The following is a 12,003-nucleotide window of genomic DNA, read 5'->3' on the forward strand; positions in this document are numbered from 1 at the left end:
GTATGGTGATGAACACTATCGAGCTTATTACTACTGGCAGACACTATGTTTCTTGGGTCATCTACTGAGAGGGGTAAAGACTCTCTGGGCACAAGAAGTCGAGTTCCCAGCAAGATGTGAGACTTAATTCAATGGAGCCAAGTACAGGACTTTGTCAGGGAGGCTCAGGCATGGGGGATTGGAGTGCAGCAGACAGGCCGGCTGTCTAGGTGCTTAGATATAGTCTCACTGAGGAGGAGGAGGAGGAATCCTGCTGACAGGCAGTGGCTGTGCAGAAAAAGAGGAGGGGTTCCTGGGACTTTTTTTGCCTCCCTGCTCACTCTTGTGGTGAACTGTAAAGATGTTCTCAACAAACTCAGTTGGTAGAATATCAGGCTCTTAATCTGAGGGTCCAGAGTTCAAACCCCTGTCTGAGTGCTCAGCTTTTAAGTCGCTTTGTGTGCTAGGACCCAAACACTGTTCACAGCCACATGCAGATTCCCAGAAGCTGTGGCCATTTCCTGGAAAGGTTCCTTTCCTTAGCAATCAGGAGACAGGCCACATCCACAGGAACAGGTGTAGAAAGCACAGTCTCTGACTGCCAGGAAGTGCTGTGGGGCCAGGTGCTGAGAAAGCCTAGAGAGATAGCAGCAGAGGTGGGTTGGGAAGAGAGAGAGAAGCAATGAGTACAGAGGGCAAGTGTAAGGAGAGTCTGGTCCGGCTATTGGGGGGAACTTCCCTGGTTTATACATGACCCTGGTGGAATTGGCCAGCAGAAGGATCTGAGTCCTCACTCCCTTGCCCAGAGGCTGCCTAACCTCGAGGACTCTCTTTCTACTCTTGTGTGTGGCAGAGACCTCGTAACCCTGACAAGGCTGGGCCCAGGATTCCTAGGGGGCTCAACCCCCAATCTTATCATGATCACTTGAACAGGGCTACGGTGTCCCCACTCTGGGGTACTTTCTCTGCTCTGGGCACTTCTCTGATCCACTCCTCATTGCATGTGCTTCAAGCAAATACCATTTATTACCCAGCGATTAATATAAAACATAAGGAAAGAAAAACACGTTACCCTGTTCTGTGGTGCAGGGAGATCACAACCAGCATCTCTGGAGTGTCAGGGCAGGTCACAGTCTCTCCCTCACATGTCCCAGGCCTCTTTCTCAGGCCCTGGCTGTGCTGCAGGGACACCACGGGCTGGACACTTGCTCTGGCAGTGGCCACATGCTCTAGGTGACAGGCCCCTTGTTCCCAGCGTCAGCCCCCATGTAAGGGATACGATCCCCCCGACCCCTGAAGGTCTGGCCTGCAAGGTCTCTTGCCTGGTGGCATCTCCTTGTGCTGGGCCTTCTGCGGGTCCCCCTCACTCTCCCAAGCTGCCCACTGCACCCAACTCCAGCCCCAGTGCTGCTGCGGCTCTGCCTCTATTGCCCTGAGCTGCTCCTCTAGACTCTCTGGCTCTGCTTGCTGCAGCTCTTCTTCCAGCACAGATCTGCTCCCTGGAAAGCTTCTATGGCTCGTGCTGCTGCAGCTCGGCTCCCAGCAGGGATCTGTCCTGGTTCTCCCTGGCTGGTGCAGCTCTGCTCCCCGGCTCTTCTCAGGCTCCTGCTCTCTCCTTAGCTCTGCCCCACTCTGGCCCAGGTAGTTCCAGCTCATAAGGAGGATGGGACCCCCTGGCGGGGTGACTCCCTCATTACACTGCCCGGCCTGTCAGTGCGGCTAACTTGGAGCTTTGGCCTCTCCCCATTGTCCCTGGGGACTGTCAGTCTCAGGGTCCTGATTTCCCATTGGCCCTTCCCCCTTCTATTGGGACTGGGAACTAGCCAACCAAAACCCCCAGTAAGTTTTAGTAAAGGGCCAACAGTCCCTTACATGAGCCAGCCCTGTGAGAGTCACTGATGTGCAGAGAAAGCAGTATGAGTTGGTCCCATGGTGTAATGGGTAGCACTCAGGACTCTGAATCTTGCAATCTGAGTTCAAATCTCAGTGGGACCTTGTGGTAAAGCCCTGAAGCTCACATTGCTCAACTTCCTTGTCTCCAGCTGTACAAGAGCAGATCTTTCCCCTCCTGCTGGGTGACTTGCCCACTGGAGCTGGGTTGTGATGGCCAAAATTGGTTGGGGCTCTAGAACTTGCTACCCTGGTTGCTGATGCCTGTGGTTTGACCAGGTGGTTGGGGTTCTTGCTGCTTCACATGGGGCCCAAAAGTTTGGCCCTTGTGCTTCCTGCCACACTTTTCCTCTTGCCCGCACAGCACTTGAAGGAAGGAGTGCCAGGGCCAGGCTTGATAGTCAGGGCTAAGGCAGGAGGGAGGCAGAGTCCCAGGCTGGAGCCCAGCACACCTCTCCTCCTCTGGGCACCTAGAGCAGAGGCGGCTGGTGCTGACAGCTCCAAGGGAAGCTTAAAAGCTACAGAGCAACCGAGGGCAGAGCCAGAGGAGGGGAGGACCATGCCTATGCATGGCCAGCAGACAGCCACAAAGACACCGGCCAGCCTGCTCCCTGACATGGCAAACCCCCACTGAAGACGTGCTTAATCCACTTGCTGATCAGGATGAAAACCTGTCAAAATGTGTGTGCGAGGAGAACCCGCTTCGCTCTGAAGGAGCGAGGAAAAGAGCAAGTGAAAAAAATAACTTGTGAGAGAGCAAGCGAAAAGAATGTGAAAGGCAGAGAAAGAAATAAAGGGAGAGAAAACATATTAGAAAAAGAAGGAAAGAAAGGAAGAGCATGAAAGGTAGAGGGGAAGAAAGAAAGCAAGAACATACAAGCTAGAGAAGGAAAGGTATGAAAAAGAATGAATGAACCACAAGCGCTAGTTGAAGCTGGAATAGGACAGTCAGAGAAAGGACAGACTGACCCGTGAAGCAAGGTTGCACCCCAGATTCTCCATGTTGGGGGCACAGGCCCCCCATTTCCATCCTGGCCCTGCTTGAGGGGGACCATGCATAGATGCCTATTGGCACTCCCATGCTCTGTGGAGGGGGCAAGCCCCCCCCATATCCTCAGGGCCTCCGAGAGTGGCTTCAGGCCCTGGTGAAAAAAATTTGGGGGCCCCCCCAGCAAGGCCGTAGCAGCCAAACAGGGCCAATGAAGCCGGGGAAGCCAGGCCCTGGGCCCCCTTCTGGACAGCCGGGCCCCAGTAATATGTACCAGCTTCCCCTCCCACCCCTTGTTGGCCCTGCATACCCTCCCCTCGGGATGCGGGCTCTCCCCAACCCCGACCCCCTTCCTGCACGCTCCTGGGAATGGGTGGAAGGTGGGGGGAAGATGTGTGCTGAGCATCACCGTAGGTGTCTCTCTCTGGGGCAAAGGAAGAGGATATTTTTTGTACCAGAAGGAAAGAGCAGGCGGCGGGGGCATTTGTGGAGCCGGAGCACACAACAGAGAGAGGACCTGAACACAGCCCAGTGTGAGCCCAGTGCTAGTTGGAGCTGAGATGCCCACACGTGGAGGATCATCTCCAGAACTACTTTGATGGTGCCATCCGTCCCCGCTCCCACACAAAGCTCCCCATTTAGACCTCCCTGGACGAGGTGAGGTGGTGCATTGGCACAGCTGTGTGTGTGTGTGTGTGTGTGTCTGCGCATCTAATTTTGGGAAGTGAAGTCACAAACTGCTGGGGCTGGTTTCCTATTGGTGTGACCGATTTTTGCAAAGCTCCTCCCCCTCCATCTTCTTCTTTTGGCGCTAGGGCTGGGTGGCTTTCAGCACTGCCATTGACAAGGGCAGCGGCACAAGGGGCTCAGGGCATGGAATCGGGGAGCTGGAGGGGGGAGGGTGCACAGGAGGTCACAGGGATAAGAATCACATTTAGCCCTTGCATGGCAATGGTGGTGCACTCACGCACTGCCACGCCTTTTAGTATCACAACTATTTATTTGCACAACAGCAGCACCTGCAGAGACCAGGGCAGAATCAAGGCGCTTGTCGTGCCAGGGACTGCACAGACACAGAGACAGTCCCTGCCCCAGCTGAGATCAGGGCCCCATTGGGTCAGGCGCTGCCCAGACACAGCGAGAGATAGGCCATGCCCCAGAGAATTTAAAGGCTCCATACCCAAAAAGTGGGAGGAGGCCCAGTGTCACACAGCAGCACTGAGAGTAGAACCCAGGAGTCCTGGCTCCTCCTGCTCTAAGCACTAGACCCCACTTTGCTCCCAGAGTTGGGGATAAAACCCAGGAGTCCTGGCTCCCAGGAAGGGTAGGACTGGGGTCTAGTGGTTAGAGGAAAGGACGATGGGTGTCAGGACTCCTAGGTTCTATTCCCAGCACTGAGGTTAGAGTGGGGTCTGGTAACATTGGCACAGGTGGAACTGGGAGCCAGGATTCCTGGGTTCTTCTTATTTCACCCCCCCCCTTTTAACCATCTTGCACAGCAGGAGGGGGCTGGACAGGAAGTGGTGATGGTGTGAAAACTACTAAGAAATGCAAATCCTCAATGAGCCTGTGCCAGGAACTGGGTGATGCAGAAATCACAGCTCCTTCTTCACCTCTAACCCCCTCTTTGGCTGGCACTGGATCGTGCCCCCTGTGCCTCCAATCTGCTCCCTACGAGCCCTGGGGGGGCAGGGAATAGACATGGTACTGGGCCCCCCATCCAATTGAAGTGTTCAGTGTCACAGTGACCCAAGGTGTATGTCCAACAGGGGGTGTGGTGTGCACGTATGTGTGTGGATTTGTGCATGTGTTTGTGTATATCTGGGGTTTTGCAGGAATTGTGTGTGTGGCTGTGGCTGTGGCTGTGGCTGTGCTGGTGTGTGTGTTCGTGTGGCTGGATTTGTACATGTGTTTGCATCTGTTAGCGGTTGTGTGTGTGTGTGTGCTGTGCTGTGCTGTGCTATCCTGCCCTCAGCCAGCTGTAACGACAACTGCTTCCCCATGTGTGTCAGCCTCCATACCATCGATTTCCCCATCTTACAAGGGCTGGCTGGCCTGACCCTTCTTCCCTCTGCGGAGTGCGGTAGGGGCTGCAGTTCACCCCCAGTGGGGCAGGAGGGCCCAGGTGTGGGGCACTGGGCTCTGATGCACCTGGAAAGCAGCTCACATGAGGTGGGGCAGGGCATGTGGTGTCCATTCTGCATTGCCTGATGCTGGGCCATTGCACAATCCCCAGCCACGCCGCACAGCGCGCCCAGAGAGGGGAGAGGGGGCCAAGCAGATGATCCAGCATGAGGGGAGAGAGGATGTGTGGTTGTGGGAAGGAAAAGCCTTGGGCTGTACTGGGGGAGTGCAGAGCAGGGGTGACACCCCAGAAACCTGCAGCAAAGGGATGGACAGGTGGGGTGGGTGGATAGGAGAGGCAACGAGCCTAAAATCTAAAAGGGGACTATGGGGTCTAGTGGTCAGAGCGGGGGGGCATTGGTTGGTGGCCAGAATTCCTGGGTTCTATCTCCAGCCCTGGGAGGGGAGTCGGGGGGGGGGGGGTCCAGTGGTTAGAGTGTGTGTTGGGGGTGAGCCAGGACTCCTGGGTTCTCTCCCTGGCTCTGACTCTCTCTTGTGCAATCACTCAGCAGTTACCCAACTCTCCAGCATGTGGAGCAAGGGGCTAAGTCTGGGTTGTGACATGGCCCAGAGTCCAATACTGCCCCTTTGTTACCCAACCCAGGGCAGAGTTGAGGGTGGCCTGGGTGACCCGCTAAGAAAGGCGATTCTGGTGGGTTTGTGTGTGAGTCACGCTGCCCCCTGCTGGATGGACCCCTCTAGGTCAGAACCAGTCTCAGCCCGGGTCAGACCCTGGGAGCCCAGCCCCCTCTGTCTCCACAGTTATGTCTATTGGTCTCCTGGAAAGGTCCATTCTCATTGGTAGCTGTCCAGTGGCAGTGAGTTCCACAGGCCTTGGCACATGCTGTGTGGGGCAGGAGGTCCTTGTGTTGGGAGCAGTGGGAGTGAACTGTGTGTGGGTGTGTCTCTGAACACAATTGTGAATATTCTGGTGTGTGTGTGTGTGTGATTGTGAGTGTGGCTGGGGGTGTGATTATTTCTCTCTTTGGGGGTTGGGCTAGCATGCCCCTCTGGGTGCGTTGTGTGTGAGTGTTGGGATTGTGTGAGTCCCTTTCTGTGTCAATGTGTGTGTGTGTCACTTGCTGCAAGATACAAAATCCTGCAAGCCAACACACATACACACACAGAGCAGGGCTCAGCCCCACCAGCAGGGGGCAGCAGGGACACACGTCTCTCCTGAGCCAGCTTGGACAATTTTCCATCACGACCTGGCACAGTGCTGGTGCCTCCACATGGGGGTGGGCAGTGACCGGGCTGGGGCAGGGGAGATGTGCTGGATTCAGAAGGAAGCACTTTGGGAAAATCAGCCAAGGCCCTTAGCAGAGCTGGAACACCGACCTAGTGACCCCTGTACTACCCTGGGAGGGGAGTGGGGTCGAGTAGTCAGAGCAGGAGGTGGCTGGGCCCCAGGACCTCTGCGTTCTGTCCCTGGCTCTGGAAGTGGAGGGGGTCTAGAGCAGTGGGACTGGGATCCAGGACTCCTGGGTTCCATAGGAGAGACTGTTTTCCCCTGTGCTTCCCTCCCTAGAGATCCCAGCCCAGCCCCCTAGTGGAGACTGAGTGGGAGCTGGGGAAGTTGCTCTCCTACTTCAGAGTCATGATTCAAACCCCTCCCCCATGGGCTGTAACATCATGGAACCTCCCCCTCCCCAAAGCAGAAAGTAGAAGCCCCACCCCCCAGAGAACGGGGGGGTCTAGTTGCACCCACTCATGGTTACAAAGAAAGGCCATACCCACCCAGCCCCCTGCTAGGACAGGATCTCCTGCTCCCACTCCCTTATCACCATGAGCTGCTCCCAGCCAGGCACCACATCCTATTCACACACCTTTGGTCAATATGTAGCTCTGTGGCAATCACTGTCCTGAAGTGACTCCGGTGCAGGCACTCGCAGCACAAACTCCTCACACCAGATTCTTTCCACACGCAGAGAATTCTCTCTGCCGGGATCCTTTGGTTCATCTCACAGCTCTCTGTCCTGCTGCCAGGCACTGCTTATCTGCATAACCCCGCCCATGGACACATGACACCTTCTGTCATTTTGATCTCAAATGAATGAGTTGCCTGCTGGGAGTAAGCACGTCACCGCACGTCACAGCCCCAGCACACAGCAGCTGGGCGGGGATTGTCTGTGAGCCCCGGGCTAGAGGCGGGGCTTCAGGGAGAGACCCAGCCCCATAGACAGCCTGGGGCAGGGAGATATTGAGGTCAGGAGGAGAGGAGAGGGCGTTGTCAGAGACCCAGCCTGGGGTGCAGGGGAAATGAGGTGAGGTGGAGGAAGTTGGGGGAGAGAAGAGACATGTGGGGTGGGGTGGGGAGAAATGTTGGTCCAGAGAATCTGAGTCACTCCCAGGACATGCTGTGCAGGGGGGAGCACAGGGGCAGGGAAAAATGGGTGGTTTGGAGGGAACTGGGAAAGAGAAGAAACACATGGCAGGACACACCTTGGGACAGAGAAACTGACTTGCTCCGAATACATGCGGAGCGGGCAGGGCAGAGGCAGATCATGCTGGTCCCAGGGTAATTTCCAGAGGTTCTGATTCCCCACTCAGCCGTGGGCTCACCTCTGGGCTGAGGAGACCTGGGGGGGCGCGTGCAGGGGCTGTGTGTGTGTGTGTGTCAGGCTGGGGGAGCTGCGTGGGCAGAGGTGCTGGAACTGGGGGTGCTGCAGCAGCCCCTGGCTTGACATGGTTTCCATCACACTCTGGGGTTACAGTTGATTCAGTGGCTCAGCATCCCCCCCCCCACTATACAGAGTGTTCTGGCACCACTGGCCTAGGGTCACCATCTAGTGTCCTTTGCTGTCCTGCTCAGGGCCTGCCTGGCTCTCCAGAGCAGAGCGAGTGCCCAGCTCTCCTAGGGCAGGGCTGGTGAAAGCTCTGGACAGATACTAACAGCACCAGGGAGCCTGGACGAATATTAGTTGGACAGAGGAGCCTGGAGCAGTTTTATCAGAGAGCAGAAATGAATCCCAAACACAGCACTGGAGCTGCAGTGCTCGGGGTGTGGGCCTGGGTCTCCTGCACAGTCTCCCTGCACCTCCTCGTGGCATAACAAGTTCTCTGCAGAGAAGCAGAGGTGAGGGAACGAGGGTTGCGGTGGGTGCTGCAGCACCCCCATGTCTCACTGTGCAAAGCTCCAGATGCTGTGGGAACAAAGCCAGCGTTATTGTGCGATTCCAGAGAACCCTGGTGCTGTGCTGCCCCTGTGTAGTGTGAGCGGGAATTGCACGTTTTCACACTGCTTGTGAACACACCTGGGCACAGTTCACAGGCTTTCAGCACCACCACTATAAAAAGTGAGAGAGCCCCACTGCACAGAAGTGCCTGCTCAGCCTGCTGCAGACACTGCCCGGCCTCTGGCCTGCTGCCCTTTCTGTACCACAAACCCCGGGCACTGAAGAGACAGATCAGAGCGTTGAATTCAGGGCTTGCCTACAGGGGGACACTCAGCAAAATGAATTTTGATTAGCAAAAGGTTTGACTTGAAAGTGGGTTAGTTGAATGGCATTGAACCCCTCACTAACCCCATAAAAGAATTGACCTTGCCTACAGCATTAGAGTGTAAAGCTATTTCTTCACAATTTATGGGAGAAAGCTACCTACTCTACAGTCCAGACCCCCTTAAAATGAGAGCATTGTAGAGGTTGCAGAGAGGTCCCCTGTACCAGACTTGGCTTCTGGATTCTCCTGTTCTTTACCTTCTCCTGCTGCCGCAGTGCTGCTTTTCTCTCCTTCACCATCTTGCAGCCTCCTCCTTCTCTTCCTGTTCAAACAGCAGCAGCAGCAGTTGCTCTGGTATCTTAGACCTTGTCCACATTAGGACGTACTTCTGTATAACTTACATCTCTCAGAGGTGTGAATAATCCACATCCCTGAGCGACGTAAGTTATCCTGATCTAAGCGCTGTTGTAGAGAACACTATGTTGGTAGGAGAGCCTCTCCCGCTGACAGAGCTACCACCTCTCGTGGCCAGTGGTATAGTTAGGGTGGAGGGATAGCTCAGTGGTTTGAGCATTTGCCTCTTAAATTCAGGATTGTGGGTTCAATCTTTGAGAGAGCAATCTGGGGCAAAATCAGTACTTGGTCCTGCTAGTGGGGATTGGATTCAAGGTCCTTTCCAGTTCTATGAGATAGGTATATCTCCATATGTTAATTAAGCTGATGGGAGGAGCTAAAGCTTTACTGACTAGGAAAAGAAATAAGAAATTTATTTACCAGTTTAAAGCCAGTAAACATACACACAAAGGAGTTACAGTCTGAGGTTTCAAACAGTAGTAGAAGCTACTGTAACATGCAAGCTCTGTATGTCCCTTAGGGCTAATCCTGGCCAAACAACCGGGATCCCTTGCTTATGCTTGGAAGTCACACCATTTGCCTGAAGTCCAAGCAGCATAGGGACAGTTTCTTATTGACAGCGATTTTTATTCCATTCCCCCAGAGCTCAAACTGATGGGGCAAGTGTTTGTGAACCTCTCTGCCTCCTGGGTGTGGGTGCGTGTGTGGAAGCAATCAACCAAGTCTTTTGTCCACCGATGATCCACAGTGGCTTGTCCGATGTCTCAGTCAGGCCCTTCTCTTGTTGGAAAGGAGATGACTCCTCTCCTGGTAAACTAGCATTTCACACTTGGTAATGCTTCTCTCCTGACTCAGGGAGGGGGTGTCAGGGTGGCAGCAAGGGGGTTTATAGTTTTAGTGCCAACACTTATAGATCACCTTATACAATGGGATACAGCTATTATTGGTGAGCATAACGCATGCAGCAACTCACAAGGTTTTCATAAAGTCTAAACACAAAACACATTTTTTATAAATCTAAAACAACACTAACAAACAAGTGAGCAATACTAGTTTCCAGCCATGCATTTGTCCCTTCTCAGTAAGGCCTAGAGGCCTTGGCATGAACTGGGACCTGGTCTGCCAGTGTCAGAAGGGGCTCTTCCCTCTTATCCCCAGGTGTCCCCAGGGGTCCGTAGTGGGACCAGTACTGTTCAACTTATTCCTAAATGCTCTGGGAAAAGGGGTAAACAGTGAGGTGGCAAAATTTGCAGCTGATACAAAACTACTCATGATAGTTAAATCCAAATCAGTCTGCGAAGAGCCACAAAGAGATCTCACAAAACTGGGTGACTAGGCAATAAAATGGCAGATGAAATTTAAAGTTGATAAATGCAAAGTAATGTACATTGGAAAACATAATCCCAACTATACATATAAGATGATGGGATCTAAATTAGCTATTACCACTCAAGAAAGAGATCTTGGAGACATTGTGGATAGTTCTCTGAAAACACCCACTCAATGTGCAACGGGATGTTGGGAATCATTAAGAAACGGTTAGATAATAAGACAGAAAATATCATATCGCCTCTATAGAAATCCATGGTACACCCACACCTTGAATACTGCGTCCTGATGTGGTCGCCCCATCTGAAAAAAGATAGATTGGACTTGGAAAGATTCAGAAAAGGGCAACAAAAATGACGAGGGGTATGGAACAGCTTCTATACAAGGAGAGATTAATAAGATGGGGACTTTTCAGCTTAGAAAAGAGATGACCAAAGGGGATAAGATAGAGGTCTATACAATCATGACTGGTGTGGAGAAAGGAAGTGTTATTTAGTCCTTCTCAGAACACAAGACCTAGGGGTCACCAAATGAAATTAATAGGCAGCAGGTTTAACACAAAGAAAAGGAAGTATTTCTTCACACAACACACAGTCAACCTGTGGAACTCCTTGCCAGAGGATGTTGTGAAGGCTAAGACTATAACAGGGTTCAAGAAAGAACTAGATACATTCATGGAGGATAGGTCCATCAATGACTCTTAGCCAGAGGTGTGTTTAGCAAGCCTCTGTTTGCCAGAAGCTGGGAATGGGTGACGGGATGGATCGCTTGATAATTCCCTGTTCCATTCATTCCCTCTGGAACACCTGGCAATGGCCGCTGTCAGAAGACAGGATACTGGGCTAGATGGACTTTTGGTCTGACCCAATATGGCCATTCTTATGTTCGTATCCTATAACCACTTAGTTTTCTTTAGAGCCTTTGGTGAGAGACCCTGTCAAAGGCTTTCTGAAAATCCCAGTTTGCTACATCAACTGAGACATCGTTATCCACATGCTTGTTGGGATCCTCAAAGAATTATAGAAGACTGGTGAGATATAAGTTCCCTTTACAAAAGCTATGTTCACCCTTTTCCAACAGAGCCTGTTTATCTGGGTGTCTGATCATTCTTTACTCTAGTTTCTACCAATTTGCCCATTGCTGAAGTTAGGCTCAGTGACCTGCAATTGCCAGGGTCTCCCCTGGAGCTCATTTTAAAAATTGGCATCACATTAGCTACTTGCCAGTCATCTGCAACAGAGGCTTGCTTCAGTGCTGCCATTGACTCGCGTGGCTCTGTGCTCCATCAGCCGGGGCAGGCCAGGCTGCGGACGTGACTCAGGCTTGGGCAGCATGGCCGCACTTTCCTGACGAGGCATGAGGCAGGCCAAGAGCTTTGCATAGCCTGCAGGGAAGTGGGAGGGAGGCGTCTTCGAGCCAGTGTGTCTCATCCGCTTTTCCCTTGCCGCTTGGGCAGAGGCAGGGAGGGAGTGAAACGTTCCTGGCTGAAGGTTTTGCGCTCGGCTTTGAGGATTAAGCCTGAGCTCCAGCGTGGCTGCCGGGAGATGGGGTTTTGCAGTGCGGCCCCCACACTCTTGTAGGCAGCAGGTGAACCCACTGTATCCAAGAGGGAGCCTTCAAGTCGGCAAAAGGGGGACTTCACGGCTCCCAGCAGACCTTGAGAAGCCCACGAGGAGCCTTCAGTGGCATCCCTGGGGGAGCATAACCCCCCCTCCTTTCCATTAACAGCTGAACTCACTGACCCATGATACCACAAAGACACCTACCAGCAGCTGGTTTGCCAGGGCCGCTGCCTGGCACCCTGCAGCTCTTCCTGCCAGTGCCAGAGCTCACCAGGCGCTAGCCTGGAGCCAGGGCCACTAGGTGCTGCTGAAGAGAAGCCAGCAGAGTGACACAGT

General features: G+C 53.4%; 1 protein-coding gene and 1 non-coding gene across 3 annotated transcripts in view; both read left to right on the forward strand.

The window, feature by feature from the left end:
* LOC127040644 (zinc finger protein OZF-like) overlaps positions 1-12,003 on the forward strand; it is a 130,541-nt gene that overhangs the window by 33,336 nt on the left and 85,202 nt on the right. The gene's annotated exons all lie outside the window — the stretch shown is intronic.
* On the forward strand, positions 1,903-1,974 carry TRNAQ-CUG (transfer RNA glutamine (anticodon CUG)). Its single transcript has one exon. It is a non-coding gene; the product is annotated as a tRNA-Gln (tRNA).

The sequence above is a fragment of the Gopherus flavomarginatus genome, chromosome 25 (assembly GCF_025201925.1).
Source record: "Gopherus flavomarginatus isolate rGopFla2 chromosome 25, rGopFla2.mat.asm, whole genome shotgun sequence".
In the NCBI taxonomy this organism is placed as follows: domain Eukaryota; kingdom Metazoa; phylum Chordata; order Testudines; family Testudinidae; genus Gopherus; species Gopherus flavomarginatus.